Source organism: Crocodylus porosus, unplaced genomic scaffold (genome assembly GCF_001723895.1).
Source record: "Crocodylus porosus isolate Cpor-Errol unplaced genomic scaffold, CroPor_comp1, whole genome shotgun sequence".
NCBI lineage: Eukaryota > Metazoa > Chordata > Crocodylia > Crocodylidae > Crocodylus > Crocodylus porosus.
This window is the reverse complement of record NW_017728910.1, coordinates 17,175,229-17,192,956: the sequence shown is the minus strand read 5'-3', so window position 1 is coordinate 17,192,956 and position 17,728 is coordinate 17,175,229. Positions and strand designations below refer to the sequence as shown.

Genomic DNA, 17,728 nt, shown 5'->3' with positions numbered 1-17,728 from the left:
ATAGCTGAAACCCGTTTGAGATAAACCTAGTTGAATGTAGTATCAGACTTAACTGATTGAGCTCAAACCTGTTTATGGAACCTCTGCCCCAGACCCCTTCCTGGTGCAAGTTAAGCCAGAGTCTTCCAGCATCCCAGCATGTTCTGCAAACTTGAGCAGTGCTATCTGCTCCAGCAGAGCAGGGCTGACCCTGCCCCTCTGCTTGCTAGCTGGAGCATGGGTGGGCAGGTGTGGGGGCGTGGCCAGATGCTGCCCCCCCTAAGGCAAAGGGGGGCAGGGAAAACGTTTATTCCCCCTCTTCCCCTGTCCCACCAGCATGGACCTGCCAGAAATTTCTATGCTCGCTGCTCCAGTGGTGGGGGCATGGCAAGCCCTGGCAGTAGCCTCAAGTGAACTGGCCAGGAAGAGGGTTTAATTCCCCCCTCCCTGTCCCACAACCACAGACCTGAGCCAGAGTCCACCTGGCACTCCCCGCTCGCTGCTCCAGCAGCGGTGACATGGCCAGCCATAATGGCCCCTGAGGCAGAGGGGGCAGGTAGAGGCTTTATTCTTCCCTGCACCCCCTCGGCCCCCAGGGGAATGCAGCCAGAGTCTGCCAGCCCCAACCACTGCCACGGCCAATTGCTCTCTGGGCGGGGTGAGTGGTGGAATAAGCTCCTTCCATGCCCCCTCCACCAGACACCAGAGGGAGGGGGGAAATAACTCCCCTCCCTGACACCTCACCTAAGGGGGCCATGCTGGTTGGCATTTGGCCATGCCCCTGCTCCTGCCACTGGAGCAGTGAGGGGGTAGGGACCCTGATGGGGGCAGCACCCCCGGTCACAGTTTCTAGGGAAGCAAGCCTCTTCCCAGAAGGGGGCTGTCCTGTGGGCAGCAGCAGAGTGGGGTGGGAAGGCGTGGTTGGAGCTGCCACAGACTGCACGGGGCAAGCAGCAGCACCAGGGCTCGGAAGGGTGGCCATAACCCCCCAAGCTCCTCCTTGCATGCCACTGCCGTTCTTCTTATGCAGTCTGCAGCAGCTTTGACTACCCCAATCTATTCCTGTCCACAGTGGAGTCCCCGGCCGGAAGAGGCTTCCACTCTCAAGGAACCATGATAGGGGGTGCTGCTCCCACCAGGGTCCCTGCCCCCTCACCACTCCAGCAGCAGGGACTGGGTCACAGCCAGACACTGGCTGGCATGGCCCCTTAGGTAAGGGGGCAAGGAGGGGGGTTATTCCATTCCTCACCCTATGCAAGGAAGCGGTCAGTGGTGGTGGTGGTTGGGGCTGGCAGACCCTAGCTGCAGTCCCCTGGGGGCAGAGGGGGGAATAAACCCCTTCCCTACCCCGTCTGCCTCAGGGGCCATGCTGACTGGTACCTGGCCATGACCCTGCCCCTGTTGCTGCTACAGTCAGGGGGGAGTGCCAACTGGACCCTAACTTGGCAGGAGGAATTAAATGCTGGTGGGATGGGGAGGGGGAGTTAAATGCCCTCCGTGGCAAGTTCACTTGAGGCTACTGCCAGGGTTAGCCATGCCCCGCACCAATACAGCTTCTCTGCAGCCCAGGGCATGCTGTAGCACCCCCAGCTCCTGGCGTGAGCCACTGCTGGCACGTACATGCATTTCACTTGCAAATTGGTACAATCTAGGCAGGTTAAACTAACCTGCAAAGATTGAATCAATTCAGGTGCCGGCTTTTTGAATGTCTGTCCCTAACCCATGGAACTAAGGCTAATTCTAAAAAAGGCTCATAATGAAGATTAGGAATATTCCTCATCTAAATAGTAACATGCAGAAAAGCTTTCTAAAAACAAGCATGTGTATAAGTCCCTGCAGTTCTTAGAAGAAGAAATACACCCGGTTATTTTATGTTTACAATGAGTACAGAGTGCGGCAGGAAGGAAAAGGAAGGGAACTGTTAGAGTTATTATTTATCTCATTTCATTGAATTCTGCATAATTTGAAGGTTTTCTTATGAGTTCTCTACAGAATGACAGTTATCCTATAATCCTTCATCTGACAACCCTCACAGAATTTATGGGAAAGTATTAACGTGCAGATCCAGTTTCTAATTAAGTATGAGAGCAGATGGAAACCATCTTTCTCTGTGAAGGACACAGTGGTCAGAGGTTTGCAGAGGCAGAGAAAGAAGACAAGTAAAATGAATCTGTATGTGCTCGCTTCACATCTCAGGGTAAGGACTATGCGAGTCTTCCTAGGGCTCTGTAGAACACAGAAAACAGTGCTTCAGTTCTGATTGCACTCTTTGGGCATGTCCCCACATGCAGGGCTATGTGGTTGATGTGACAAAAACACCAGTGGCACAAATCTGTGCCGCTACTTTTTCCAGCTGCTCATGACCCTGCACATGGGGATGGTGTGGGGCAAACTGCTCTTGCTAGGATACAGCAGGCTGGCTCCAGCAGCCTTACCTGGGGTTTTGGGGCCCTCCTGGGGCAGCAGTGGCACTGATCTGGCATGGCTCTGAATGGTGGCCAGGCTCTGTTTCTCTGCACACCACTTTTTTCAGTGGACACCAGGATCTCCCAGTGTCAAAAACCCCACTTCCATGCTGCAAATTAGCAGCATGGCAAACAGGTGCATGTGTGCAGTTTGCGGCACCTCAAACTGCTTTGAGGTACCACAAACCACATTTGTGCACTCAACTGGATGCTCCCTGTATGTGCAACTATAACAACAAAAGGAACATAACAACAATCAATTAGGGCCTGTCTCGTCCCCTTCAGGATCAGAAGCACCTAAAGGGGCAATTTGTTTGCATCTCTGTAAAATTAAAGTTGGAGAATGCCTAAATTCTTTTCAGATTAAGTTGCAAGTAAGGTCCAGCATGACCAGTTTCATCTGTTCTAGCTTCTTTTCCCAAATTAAAACAGGCCACATTGACAGATGTTCCGGAAATGTTCCTAGAAGCATACTCTTTCAATTGGATGCAGACCTGGTGCATGACCAGCCTCAGCAGCAAACGTTTTTGGAGGTTTTGCCACCCTGACATTTATTGATGCTCAGAAGTCCTTGCCCATATCTACCAGAAAGCACTCCAATTTGTACACACATATAGTGAAGTCCTACCTCGGGGAATCTGGTAATCATGTTATTCTCCATTAGCCAAAAAGTTATTTCCATTTACAGTTTATATGCTATGAAGTGGGGGAAGGAGGGAGGGAGGAGAAAGGTAATACACCACTCTAAATTTAAACAGGATGAATGTGTAATACCAGCACTCTGCAACATTTTCACTCACTCCTGATAACTAGGAGTGAGTGAACCAGGAATGTTTTCTGAAGCTTTTATTGTTTCAAATATCAGGAAGTGAGCTGGGAGAGAGAGTAAATTGAGAGACTAAAGTCTGGCTTGTGCACCCTCTATCTATGTAGCTGAGCTCAGATCTTTCTTTCACATGCTAGATTTCAGGTGTTATGAAAAATGGCATTTGGCAAAAGTTTTGATAGATTTTTAAGCCAAATAAATCATTGCTCTTCCAAGTTCAAAAAAAAAAAACCAAGCTGTAAAATACATGTGACTATATACATCCACTGGTGGTTATAGAGGTATCTGTAAAATACATATTGAAATCAGGGGAAACAACAATCAGCTAGACAGGTAAAATTTTCCCACCTTTTATAATTCAATAAAACCTTGGGGCTACAAGATATACTAGAAAGACTTTATTTACAGGTGTGTATCAATACTATATCAGTAAACACTCCCCTTTCCTTCTGGAAGAACAGCTTCTGTTAGCTTCCAAAACTCCCCAAACATCCTTTTTAAAAAATGATGGAATTAGCAGAGACTCATAGAGACACATGACTGAACATAAAGATTTTGGTGTTGTATACTTTGTCATAGAAGTATCAGAATAATAAATGAGTTTATATGTTCACTGATGTCATCCTTCCCTTCGGAAGAATACCACATTTATTTTACCACATTTTTTTTTGGTACATCTCAGGGACAAATACACACACAGTCATTTTTTATAAAGATAAAATACATGCTTCAGGACTGATTCATAACACCTATTCATCTTTATTTAAATATTTACACAGGAATGGGCTAATATAGCCAGACTGTTTCATTTACTGGGGTTGACACTTGTCAGTTTACTGCAGAAATGTTAATGAAGTCTATCATTATCTCTATAGCTATAATTAATTAAAAAAACAACTTAGGAACAGTTAGATTGTTTATGCTTATTCCATTTATTTTATTGAAAGTGAAGGATTACAGTACTAACTTTGTTGAATGAGATCAGATGATCGGTCCATCTAAACCTAGAAATCTGCCTTGGGAATCAGAAATTGGATAGTTCAGACAGAAAAACTAAGTTTTGTGGATTATATCTTTTACTGGGCCAACTCCATGACTGGGATAGACTTAGACGAGCCTTTGGGTTATCACAATACCCTTCCTCAGGTCTCAGGGAATACTGCCATACCCAAAAGCTTGTCTAAGTCTATCCCAACGATGCTGTTGAACCAACAAAAGAGCTCACCCACAACAATTCTTGTCTCTCACATATTTTTGGACCATCAGGGATATGACATCACTTTAACACTACTATATATCCACAAACACATGCAACCTTTTCCCTGTATTTGAATCTGTTGTATAATCATTTCCCTAAAGACGCAACGCTCATTGATCCAACATGCGTAATCAACATGCCCAAGACATACCACCTCTTTAAAGCGATCAGCTAACTTCATAAATTATGTCTGCTTCTTTCTATAACATAGCATCATTTACGACTGTATTCCTGCAAATATTAAAGTTCATAATGCTGAGTGCGGCTACTTGTACTACATCTTATGCTGCACCACTACAAATACAAAAAGAGCACTCCAAGACAAGACTTTCTTTGGGTTTACAAAGACCAGCGAGAATCTATCAGGAAGTAGAATGAGATTTTCAAAAGTAGAATCCTAAAGTTCAACATCTAAAGCACCAAGTTATTTATACTTCATCTTCTAAAGTCCCACTGCTTCCACTGAAGTTAAGAGGAGCTTCTTTGAACTCTTTGGTTTTAGAAATTGGACGAGATACCTAAAATACAGCCAAGTTTGTGCCCTTATTTTTTTTTAAATCTTGACCAAAAGTTTCACAGCTACAGAGACATCATTTTAACCTCCGACAGTTTTATAAAGGTACAATTGACTTCATAAATAAAGAGAAAGCCCAGCCCAGTTTCCTATTATCACATTTTATACAATTCACATCCCAATGCATGTGGTTTATTAAGCCCTCTCTCCGGTTACCTAATACTAGCAATTTAGAGAAAACGTGCTGTACAATATGCATTTGTAAGTATTTGGAGGTTCCAAAAATGGCTAAGAAAATAGGCACTTGGCATATGGCAACCACAATTATTACCCCAAAATGAAAGAGAATCTGTCTGCTTCCCTGTTTGATGCCATAAGATCTTTGATCGGCCACCATCGATCAAAGCTCTTCTTTCTTCAAATGGAATTACAGAAACATAACTTTCTGTCATATTACAGCTGATGCAGAACACCATATGATGGTATGATTGATATAAAGGGCTTCAAACCATTTGCTGACATATGCTACACAGCAATGGAAGCAAGGCAGCTAATTTTTGCAATATTTCTAATGTTAAAGTAAGTGACGCTTGGGCAAAGATAACAACAAAGTATACTAATTATTACCCAGATACAAAATTGTTTTCTATCAGAGAGGTGAAAAGATTATTGGAACTCATCTTTGGTTTGTTGTTTCTGAAGAAGACCTTAACGTTTGACTTTGGGATTTTAGTCATCAACCCTCACTCATTCTCTTTAAGTCTTCTCTCTGTTTCTCATGGATCCACCCCTATAGTACAGGGGTGGCCATGGAAGCTGGTCACCGTGTGCTTGTGCAAAGATTCAAGGAAACATGTATTAACTTCTGAAAAGCCACATGTGGCTCTGCAGCTGCAGGTTGGCCACCCCTGCCATAGTATAAAGCAGTAGCCTTCTAAACTGCTATTTCTCCAAAGCAGGAAGAACAAAGATGTATCAATTACTTCTAAACCTGACTTTAATAGTGACTGGGCACCTAAACCATCTTCTTCCTCTGTCAACATTTCTGGTGAAAAGGTTAAGGTTCTGCTTGTCTACCTGCCTGCAGAAAAAAGACATTATTTCTGGGAAATTTTGAGGGTCTTGTCACATAATTTGATGTGCATTAGGTCTCAAGGAAAAGAGGATTTACTGGGTTGGAGCACCTAAGCACGTAAAAAAGCTTTTCATAACTTTTCTGTAGAGACTGAATGGCAATCTCTTCCTAAGGTTAAATATGAAAGAAACCCAGTGGTTACCATTAGAAAATTAGCATTTGCTAACAGTTCCCAAGAAGCATGTTATCTAAAATATCTGACTGGAACCCCTATACTTAGGATAAAAAATAACACACGTATTTGTTGGCCAAGGCTGGCTTTTGAAACAGTCTTCACTGTATGGCACCTAATAGAAAGAAAAAGCTTATTCTGGTGATGTTCTTAAATAAAAATAAAGCTGCATTTTTTATTGTCTCTCAAGTGTTGTGATCATCACCAAAGCCACATGAACTTTCCCAGTAAAATGAAGCCCACTCTTTATTTTAAAGAGTATAGGCAGTGATTTGATCCCGCAATGTTTCAGGAACACCTTTCAGCATTTAACAGCAAGGGCAATACATCCCAGCAGTGAGAGGATGAATCAGCTTTCCCATTTATTCTTTCAGCAGGCTCACAATAGCAAGATTTTTACAGCGATTTGCTAAGCAAAGATGTTTTGCTCCTCTCGTAAACACACACTAAGAAAAAAAAAGACATTGATCCACAGAGTGCTAAAAGAGGGGTATATTAATCTTTAATGCCACCCACATCAGGAGTTTCAGTCACTCTTTCAGACCTTCCTCTCATCCTGATCAAATCCAGGCTCACCCAATGAACCTACCTTTCCTAATTGCCAAGTCCACCACTAAGGCCATGCCAAGCAGATGATCACAACTTTAACCTCCCACTCTTAGTGACACCATGCCAACTCCTCCCTTGCCCACCACAGACAAAGCATATTTCATGATAATTTGTCCTGCATCCTGACAAAGTGGGCAAGAAATTGGCAGCAGCAAGAGGAGGTACATTTCATCCACCGGTGAATGCCGGTGACTAGAAAAGATGGTAAATATCCTGCAATGGGCAGAGTTACATTTCAGAGGTCCCATCCTCTTGGTCTTTTCCTTCAGTGTCTGGTTAGAAATACACATTCATGTCATGAAGCCACAAAAGGCAGTTAGGCACCCAACTGTTAATGAAATTTGGGTTTCTAACTTACATTTGTGCCTTTGACAATTTTCCCTCGGTGGCATACCTGCTTTTTGTAAATCTGTCTGCAGGTATTTAACTGAGTAGCCCAGTGAGTTAGACACTTTTCTGAGCCTGACAATGACTCTCCATAATACAGTCTTCAAAACCTATACAGTGGTGCTGCAAAGAGCCTTCACGCTGCACCCCCTGTAATGCCCTTATGCCTTTATGAATCTGCCTTCTTCAAAAAAGAAACCAACAGACAATGCAGTGTCAGACAGCACACTTTCCCTCATCTCCCATTTTGAAGAAATAGTTATTCTGGAAGACCCAGTACCCATTTATTGAAGCATTTTTTAAATTAGAAATACATTGATGTTCCACTTTTCAAACAATGGGTCATTTCTGATTAAACTTTGATTGAACATTCAACTTTCAATCTTCAAACAAATTGCCTCCTTTTCTTTTTAATTTGGACCCAATTTCCTGCTGCCCTCAGGTCTCTTGATGGTAATTAATTGATTTATGAATCAATTAAATGGGGACTGGGAATGCAAAAAAAAAAATGTGCTTCTTTAATTTACTTATGATGGACACATGCATTGAAATCTACTCCTTGTTTACTAAGCTCATTTTCTTCACTAATCCCATTCTTTCCAAAGTAATACACTGTGCAGAATGGTTCCCTATAGTTCTACAGGTACTAATTTTGTAGTCTCTTATGTACTTAGTTATAGTATACCCGTCATGTACAAATCAGCCTTCATCCAGTGAATTTTAAAACAGTAATTAAATCCCACAACACCTTTGGGTATTTAATTTATTATGCAGCAAATACCATGCCATATTTTAGAGTGCTGTCATTGTTACCATTAAAAAATGCAAGGGTTTACCACGTGGTAGGTTTCCCTTCTAAAGGGGAAGAAGAAACAGCTGTGTAGCATCTACAGCAATTTTTGTTTTAATCTATTAGAAACTGATCAGCCTGGACAATAGCATCTAACATAGCTAAATTTCTGAGATTTTTATTTCTCCTATTGCTCCTTGGGAAACATTAAAACACATTGTTACAGAACTCCAAACAGGTGCTTGACAGTTCATTACTACACTACTCAGCCATTCTACGCCCAATTGCCTTTTTTGCATCATTTGATTTCCTGGCGTGATGGCACTCATTTGAAAAATAATACCACTATTGCCCATTAGTGTCACAGGGGATCAGTGGCCATGCAAACACTCTTGGTCCCCTCCAAAAGAATAAATACAAGGTCTTCACAGAGCTTCCCATCCTTGTCTGAGAGAGATCAGGAATCTAAGAAGACTTGCAAGGCAACTCACTGTGCTGCCACCAAACTGCAAGCATTTAGATGATAACAGATGGAAAAGGCAAGTGATCAAAGTGTTTAGAAAAAAATAAGAAGCATTCAGGATCTAGACGATCCAAGGCTGAAGTAATGAGGTAATGAAATACGAAGGTTTTCACCTTCAAGTTTCTTCTGGGTCACAAGCAGGACAGTCTTCTCCATCCTAGCAATGATCCTCAGTTGAGAGGAGCATGCTTTGAGTCTCTGAAGTCCACTAAGTTATTGCTAACAAACAGAAAAATCATGAAGAGTTTTGCTTTATTTTGGGTTTTCTGTGGACACATGGCAACCAAAAACTGGAGCAACACCTCTTTCCACATAATCAACTACATAGTTAATAGACTCCAATGACTTTCTGTTCCTACCAATCTGCACTATATCTGCTGATTCAAGTGGCTAATCTAAAGCAGTGGTGCTCATGGGTTCAGCCTGGTGGGCCAGTTGAATGGTATGAGGCCGGTCCGTGGGCCAGATCAGGCTCTGCGTCACCTCTGCATGGCCAAGGTCAAGCCCCAGGGGCCCTGCTTCTGCCTTCCCTCCCTTCCCACCCCACCCCAACTGGCATTAAATCTGTGTACCTGTGCTAGCATGAAGGAGTGTCATATGCCTGTGGAGGCAGCCTCCCTATTAGAAGGAAAGACTGCAATCTATTGTCATGATATGCTGGATTCATATTTAATTACTCCTGCTAAGTGTTGCTGACAAGAATTGTAATTGCCCTTTTTTGTAAAACGCCAATGTGTAAATTAAAATTATACCAGGTCAGGGGAATAAAAACATGCAAGCATCCACCACTCCAATTTCCAGGCATTAAAAACAACATAAGCAAAAACATATAGCAGTAATGATCTTCAAAACCAACAGAAAAGTATACTTATGTAGCTGAATCCACCTGCATAGTACAAAGCACAAAGCTGTATCCATACCCAAAACTTATTACCCAAAAGCAAATGCCTATGACTGCATCAAGTATTGTCTTCATCTGTATTCAGGATCAGTGCCAAAGCCTGTCATAGCATGAAGAAGAAAGACACATAAGAAGAAAAGATAAAGGAAGAGCAGTGAGCAGAACAAAAATATCTCTGGAGTCTGCACTGCAGGCTCTCTCACTAATTTCTTCTGCCAACTCACCCCAAGTCAAGCAATTGGCACATGGTGTGTTGGCAGAAGACATACAATTGTACTCTTTTGTCAAACAGGTGTTTCATCTCACATCAGCTATCCAGCCAACTTTCTCCCTCGCTCTTTCTTTTTTGGGGGAGGAGAGTGAAGAAAGGGAAAACAGAAGAGTCACCTGCAGATGCGTCAAAGAAAGACAAAGGGCGCTGACAGAAGTGACATTTGTTGCACAATCAGCCTGCTGAAAGCACTCTACAGCCATGCTGTGACACATGTTAACAGCTGCAGAGGACTATAAAAGTATGTATGACAAATTAAACCTCATCTAATGAGGGATCAGATGAAGGTGCTCCACTTTGGAGCACCTTAGGTAACTTCTCTCAATCCCTGCGTGCAATCAGATTTGGGCTGATGCAGCCCAGCCCTGCCCCAGTCCTGTCTGCCAGAAGGGAGGGGGTGGGAGCTGCAGGCTGGGTTTTGCCTAGCTTGAGCTGGAGGGGGAGCAGGTGCATTGGAGCCCCCACACCATTTCATGCCCCAGCCCACAGCTCCCACCCCCTCCTTTCTCCGCCCTCCCTTCCTGCAGATGTCCTTGGAGCTGAGGGGTGGGAGGGGCCAGGGGAGAGTGGCAGGCTCCTACCCTGGATCAGCTCTAAAGTGGAGCTCCATCTTGCCTACCCTAATCCAACAGCGAATGTCTGTTGGGGAGGGGGGGGAGGGGGTTGCTCTAACTCATGGCATGGTCTGTGAAGCACCATGAGTTAGAGTGGGGAGTTGCACATGTCAACCCCCAAAAACAAAGGAGCCCCAAATACATTTCATTTTTTCATGAGCCTTCAGGCAGGCTTTGATTTTTTTTTTCTGAGGGGTGCTATAATCCAGGACAGCTTTTCAAATATACCTATACAAAAGAAGAATGTAAACAACTGATTGCACTGTGGGTCTAATTCTGCTTTCAGATATTTGGGGCCAGTTTAATTTATAGTGTAACTCCCTTGACATCAATGAAGTGATGCCCCAAATGAATGTACAGCATGCAGAATTCAGCCCTAGGAAAGGTCTCTGTGGTTGCAACACAGCTAGCAGCAGAAGTTACATATGTGTGCTCCACTTACACAGTGGAGTTAGAGAAGGTCAGACCATACGTCTTCATTAGAGCAGACCACAGAAGATTTCTCCCAGTACAGTAAATGCTCTTTGACATTTATATAAGCATGCTAGACCACTTCACTAGAAGTGAAGCATAAGGTGGTATAAATGTTGCTTTCCATGTGGTTATCAACACGATGAAGTTCAAAGCACAAAGGTATTTGTCTATAATTTAAACAAGCATAGCTTTGCAGTTGGCTGTGGTAGAATGCAGTGAGAAGGAGCCAAATATCTCACTGCACATAGTTTTGCACAGCTAGAAAAGGAGTGAGCATTCAGCCAAGCAGCTTTTCTTTGGTAATTTCCCTATTTTTTCCCCCATTCTGTTAGGCGCTAAAGAACTTTTCATAAACAACAAAAACAAATCTATTTCTTCTTAACTTTGTATTAAAGGTATTTACTGATCTTGTGAAATCACCAAAAGCAAGCTGCAGATGATGGAAGAAATGAATACTGCCTGCCCACTCAGAGCAGAGAAAGAATACAATGCACAGAACAGCAATCACCACTGAACAATTTGGTTTATTATTAAACTCAAATGTAGCTGGAAAACTTTGAGCCAACGCTCATTAGGCAGGAAAAAAAATATAAGTATTTTTCACTTGTATCCCTTAATTTAATGTGTTCTTCCTTGCAGTCAGAAGCAAACTGAAACAATCACTGACAAAACTATAAATTCAGACAACACAACACAGGAAATGGGATTTTGAGCTAGTCAGATGATTTTGTTCCAGAGTAGGTGTCACACAGACAGGGTTTACCGGTCACGAAGGGCCCAAGTCTGAAATATGGAACCAGACGGAAACATTAGCAGTGCCACAGGAGGTCAGAAGCCTGCATACCAGTTCAGTCTCATTTCATGCTGGAAATGAAAAAAATATGTTTCCTATGAGAAAAAGAATGTTGTTAAGTGTATTCCTGCTCAGAGCTTGTCAGAATAGGCATGGCCTGCAATGTGTCAATGAATTTACAGTTGTTCTTGCTCTAGATAACTAGTATTACGCCTCTGCATTTGGCCTGTTTCCTATACTTGATATGGGTAGTACTTCAAGAAGAAACAACTATATAATGTTAAATTTGAGGCAATTTTTAAATGTGAGTACTATATATATGATCAACCTAGACATATATTTAGCCATGTCGTGGGCCATGTTACATTTGTAACAGGCAGTTTAAGGGGCACTTACCTTCCAACAGTTCTACATCGGTCTCTGCTTGAATGCTTGAGGGAGATTGTTTCAACAGAGAGACCATACTTGTAGTTTAGTATTATCCCCAGCAAGGGGGTGCACGATTCAAACCGCAGTTAGGGAGCCCGGGAAAATTCCAGGCCAGGGAATGGTTGGGTGGCTCCCCTTAAAACCCGAGTGTCTCCCTGCCCCTGGGAGAGAGAGAGAGAGAGTGTGAAGAGGGCTGGGAAGAGCCTGCAGCAAGGTCCCACCCCACAGTGGCCAGTGGAGCACCTGAAGGGTCAAGCAGGAGACAGCGAACCTTCAGGCCAAGCACCAGGAGCTTGTGAGTGAGCTGAACACATTCCTTAGGGTGGGAGGTAGCCCCGGGAAGACCAGAGAGAGCGGGAAGGCGATTCCCTGCTGGGCTTGGAGACTGGGGCGGGGGGTGTTGGTAAGAGTGTGATAACCCCCCTGTGTAAGTAGTTGGGGAAAGGACTGTGGTGGGACTGGGACAGCCTGGTGGAAAGAGGCACCAGCTAGCGAATGTCCCCAGGATGCCTGTGTGGGTTGAGACCCAGAGAAGCACAAACTGAGGGGAAGCCTGGGTGTGCCCGAGTGCCTAAAGGGAAAGCGAACCCAGGGGGTGCTGCCTGGTCGGCTGGCAGCAATTTTCTCTCCCTCTATGCATTTAACGGCATAAACAGTTCTTTGGGCTTGGAGAGGCCATGTCCAGGCAGAGAAGAGTACATGGAGGTGCACAGAGAAGAATTTGTGTTTTGCATGGGCCTGACTGAAAACAGCCTCTGCTGACTGCAAGACTCCTGGGCCTGTGTGGGATAGCCCAGGGTACCTGGAGCCCTGCATGTGTGCGGTGAGAGGAGTGAGGGACTGCCCTTACCTCCATTTGTTGGGCATAAGTCAGGGCTACTAGTTGCAAATAATTAATTACAGATTGAATACAATGAGTATTTAACACAGTGCCTAAGTTACTAGCCTTGCATTCATTGATTTGAGCATCCTTTAAGTATAAATAGTTGTCAACTGTTACCCTTGTATAGACTCATCCGTGTGCATTGTAAATAGACAGTTTCAAATTTTTTATATTATTTAGGGTTCATTTACATATAACGATTATCTCCTGTATATACTTAAATTCTGTAAATAGTCATCTATGAGTCTGCAAGGTTTTTACATTGTAAAGGGAGCCTCTCCTCTCAGAGAGCCTGTGGTCACTCCTAGGTGAGCTGAGTAGGGGGTAGAGCTACCGGGCACCCCGGGCCTGAACAAACAGACAGCTGCAGTTAGCACTGCATGCCGAGGGTTACATATTTAACCACAGTTATGGTGCTCATTGTGTGAGGTGTTAAAAATGTCTGTGCTATTCTAACCATAGCTCAAGGAACACAAATACTTTACATGTTCAGGCAGAAGTTCTGCAGTGCCAGTAAGATCCTCCTTAAAATGGACTGCTATAGGCTGTGAATTTTGAAGACAATGCAGTTTATAGCCAGAAATATTATAAAGCATAATACTTTTATTTCCTGGCTTCATGCATCTGTTTTTCAGTTTTTATGTTTAGTGCTCATGGAAGGTAATAAATTAATTGTAGGGAAGAATTAGACTGGGGTCTAAATCACTTTGGGAAATAGTAAAAAAAAAAAACCCCAAATCATTCTATTGGTGTAGACCCAAAGGTCACATTTGGATATAGAGAGTGATCTCAGAAATAAAAGAGTAACATACCATTGGGTAGGGGTTAGCAAATTGCATCCTGTAGAGCCACTGGCTCAAAGACCCAAGGGCTTTGCTTTAACCTGTGCAGCTAAGAACTGTGTCGGGGCTGGTCAACTTGGGCAACTGCGTCCAGCCACTGATGCACTGTAGCCAGGATGTTCTGGTCAGCAGCTTAAAAAGGCTGTTTAGCACTGCCATAAGAAATTGCTTCATTACAGACTTCCCTTTTTCAGATATGAATTAGAGAGAACAAGTTCTTATAATAATGGTAGTATCTGGGTATCTCTGTGGCAGCTAACTGCTATGTTTCTCCAGCAAATCACTACTGAACCAACAGAAAATAATGATATTTTAGTCTTGGTTTTGATAAGTAATCAAGATATTATAGAAGAGCTGATCACAGAAAATAAGCTCAGCCTGAGTGATTGCAAGTTGATTCAGTTTTAATTAAAATGGAAGGATAAACAAATGTAATCCCAGAAAAAGCTTCTTGATTTCAAAAGATACACCAAGATATACTTCAATAAGATAAAGGGACTAATCATCAAAGTCAACTGAACTTTGGAGCTCAAGGACTCAAATACAGAAGAGGCCTGCAGTTCCTTTAAATAAGAGTAAAAAAAAAAAAAAACGACCTTTTTGGATCTCAGGCTCCAAAAAGCTTGTTGAAGAGTCTCCAGACCTAGATGAATAAATAATCACTTCAAGTTTATTAGTTTATTACTGTAAGTTTATCCGGAGATAGCCTATAAGGAATGGAAAAAAGACTGACCAGCAAATAAATGTATCTTTTTTAAGTCAAGAAGTGTGGGAATGACTCAAGCTGAGATTGACCTTGCAAAGGTCTAACAAACAACAAAAGGTTCTTCAGCCATAGAAATAAAAAGCAAACAAGGGAAGAGGAAGTATAGTCACTACACAGTGAGAAGAAGAGACTAGGAGCAATAGCTCCAAACCAATATGTTTATCTCAGGCTCCCAAAAATTCACAGCAAAGGCAAGAGGGCTGAAAGTATGGAAATTAAAACTGCCACAATTGGGGTGATGCAGAAATCAAATGAAGTAATGTCTTCCAGTCAGGGGACCAGATGATCTCCATTTGAGAATTCTGATACAACTGGATTGATTTTGGCCTTAAGAAACTGCTTGCTGCGAGAAGGCAGATCCACCTTCCACCAGAGGGCTGAAATGGCAGCCAGGTACAACTTCAGTGGGGGTAGGTTACCATACTTCAAGGAGAATGACTGGGAAAGAAGAGGTATTAAGCAACATATATATCTTAGAGGTTAGTTTCAGGAAATGTCCACATCCTGGAAAAGCAAGAACCAGGGCTATGCAGAGGGGGTCCAAAATTTCAAAGCCAGTATATGGGAACTTGTCCTTAAGTTAGGGTTGCCCCCTTGAGAAGCGGTTTACAATCAGAAAGGTTACATCAGGACAGTTGGAAAGGACCTCTGAGGCAGTGTCACAGGGCTCTCAGGTGTCCTGCGACTGAAAGGAGAAAAGGCTCAGAAGAGGCCCCTAGCGGCGGAAGAGGGGAAGCACAACTGCCAGTCTCTAAGACTGTGCCAGTGCGGGTTGCTAGGGCCACCGGGGAAGCCTGGAGCCAGGAAGGGGCAGAGCCCAGGCAGAAGGCCAGGAGGGCAGTTCCCCTCCGGCAGCCACAGGAGCAGGAGCTCTGCGGGTGAGCTGAGCAGCCCGGGGCCATGGCCGGAGCCTGATCATCCGGACAGGCTGCAATGATGCAGGGGCAAGGGCACTCTGACGGAGGTCAGGTGAAGCTCACATGGAGCGGTGCGGGGTTTATGAGCTTGAGGTTACAAGCCAGTAGGCTTTTGGGTTATGTTGTAGCCGGCGGGCTAATTCCTGTGTTTGCTTATGGTTACGCCGGAGGACCGGGTGAGGCTGTAGGGGTGCGAGGAGGCCTCATGGGAGCTCCCCAGTAATCTGGGGGTTCCTGGTGCCCAGAGGGCACAGCAAATGGTGCCAAAGAGGGCACAGCTTTGTTCGGGGGGGGCATGTTGGCCCAGCTCTGAGTTAGGGGGGGCAGCGGAGAGCCCCGACTAGGGGGCACGAGGAAACCCTGAGTTAGGGGGCCATGAAGAGCCCGACGAGGGGGTGCGAGGAGCCCCTGAATTAAGAGGCAGCAAAGAGCCCCGGCGGTGGAGCAGTGAGGACCAGAGTGAGGGGGCAGGGAGGGGCCCCAAGAGTGAGAAGGGGCGTCGAGAAACCCCAAAGGCAAGCAAAGGGCCGGGACTTGATATTATGGCCCTAGCGAGGGCATACCAGCACCATCTGCGAGGCTTGGGCGGCGGTGTAGGGGCAAGAAAAGAGCCGCAGATGGCGCCCCCTGTCACTGGGGAGCACAAGATTGGGCAGCTTCCCACTACTTTAAATCCTTCATCAATTATGAGCAAGATCAAGACGTGGCAGGTGAGATTAGGCGGGCAGTCGGCCCACTACAGGAGACCAGCGCCGCATGCCCAGCAGGGCTCCGAAAGTGGCACTCCTGTTACAGGCAGCTAAGTTAAAAACCTGGAGACCTGTGAGGGTAGTACGTTAATCCAGTATTTCTACCTTGAGGGAGTCCTATGGCCATAAAACAACAGCTTAACCCATGTCAGTTTTATAAAGGTACAATTTCTTTCCTACATAAAAAAGAGTTATACCCAGTTTTCTAGTATTACATTCTACACCATTCACATTTCTATAGGACAGATTTATTAAGAGGGTACTGAAAAATTTGTAAATTAAACAACCGTAACCATCTGAGTCAATGGAGAGGCTTGACAATGAAAGTTCTATTGATGGTACCAAGGGACCCACTGAAGAAAATATCAGTAGGTACAGACAGGAGTGATAATTTTCACCTGATCTGGGCACAGAAAATGGTCTAAAGCCATGACCAAACAAGTGCACAGCTGCAGACTGCTTTAAACATGGCCACTTGAGCAAAAATCTGAACCTGCAATCGCATGAGGGGTCAGATGAAGATGTTTCAAAACAGAACATCTTCTATAACCTCTGTCTGCCTGCCTGCCAGTCTGTTGCTGTTTAAGTTTAAGATGTAGTGAGGCCTTGTATAAAGTAAGGCCTAGTAAATTTAGCAAAGCCTAGCAGTAGTAAGGCCCTGTGACATAGTTAAAATTACCTTATCAAAGGAATGCAAGGCTTGTACTGCTATTGGTCAGTCTAAGGACGTTATCAGTGTCCTTCAGAAGCTATAAATTAGCTGGAATATCTGGAAACCATTCAGAAGGAAAATGCAGCTCTGTAAAAAGGATTAGGTAGCTGTTGCCTGGATCAGTGGGACCGTGGGCGTCAAAGAGCCCAAGAACTGCATACCAGGGTCCTTCCCGGTACCCCTCGGACAGTGCTGACTGGGGACGTCAGACGTCGCTGAACTTTGTGGAAAGAGAAATATGCTGTGCATCAGGCATCAGAGAGGATAAGTTGCCAATACAAATTGCTTTTGTCCGTCATCGTTTGTCTTGTTGCTATGTATAGTTGTGTTTTTGTTAAGTCAATAAATCTTTCTTACCTTTCTACCCCTGACCACACTCTCAATCCAGAACCCTCCGCAGGCAGCTGGGACAGAGGTGGACCTCAGTGTATTTGGGAATTGTGAACTGACTAAGGGCTTCCTATGAGATGCAGTCATGAAAAAGGCTAATGCAATCCTAGGATTTATCAGGAGAGTAGTGACCTGGTGGCCTTTTACAATCAGATCACCAGATCATTAGATGCAGGGGTACCACTGGACATAGTCTTCCTGGACTTCTGGAAGGCTATTGACACTGTCTCTCACCCCGTTCTCATTAAGAAACTGGGGGGCTGTGGTGTAGACACCCACACAGTCAAATGGGTCGCCAACTGGCTGGAGGGCCGCACCCAGAGGGTGGT

The 17,728-nt window shown here is 44.3% G+C and overlaps 1 protein-coding gene across 2 annotated transcripts in view; it reads right to left on the bottom strand.

The window, feature by feature from the left end:
* Positions 1 to 17,728, bottom strand: part of NAALADL2 (N-acetylated alpha-linked acidic dipeptidase like 2) — a 1,056,665-nt gene that overhangs the window by 159,093 nt on the left and 879,844 nt on the right. The window lies entirely within an intron of this gene.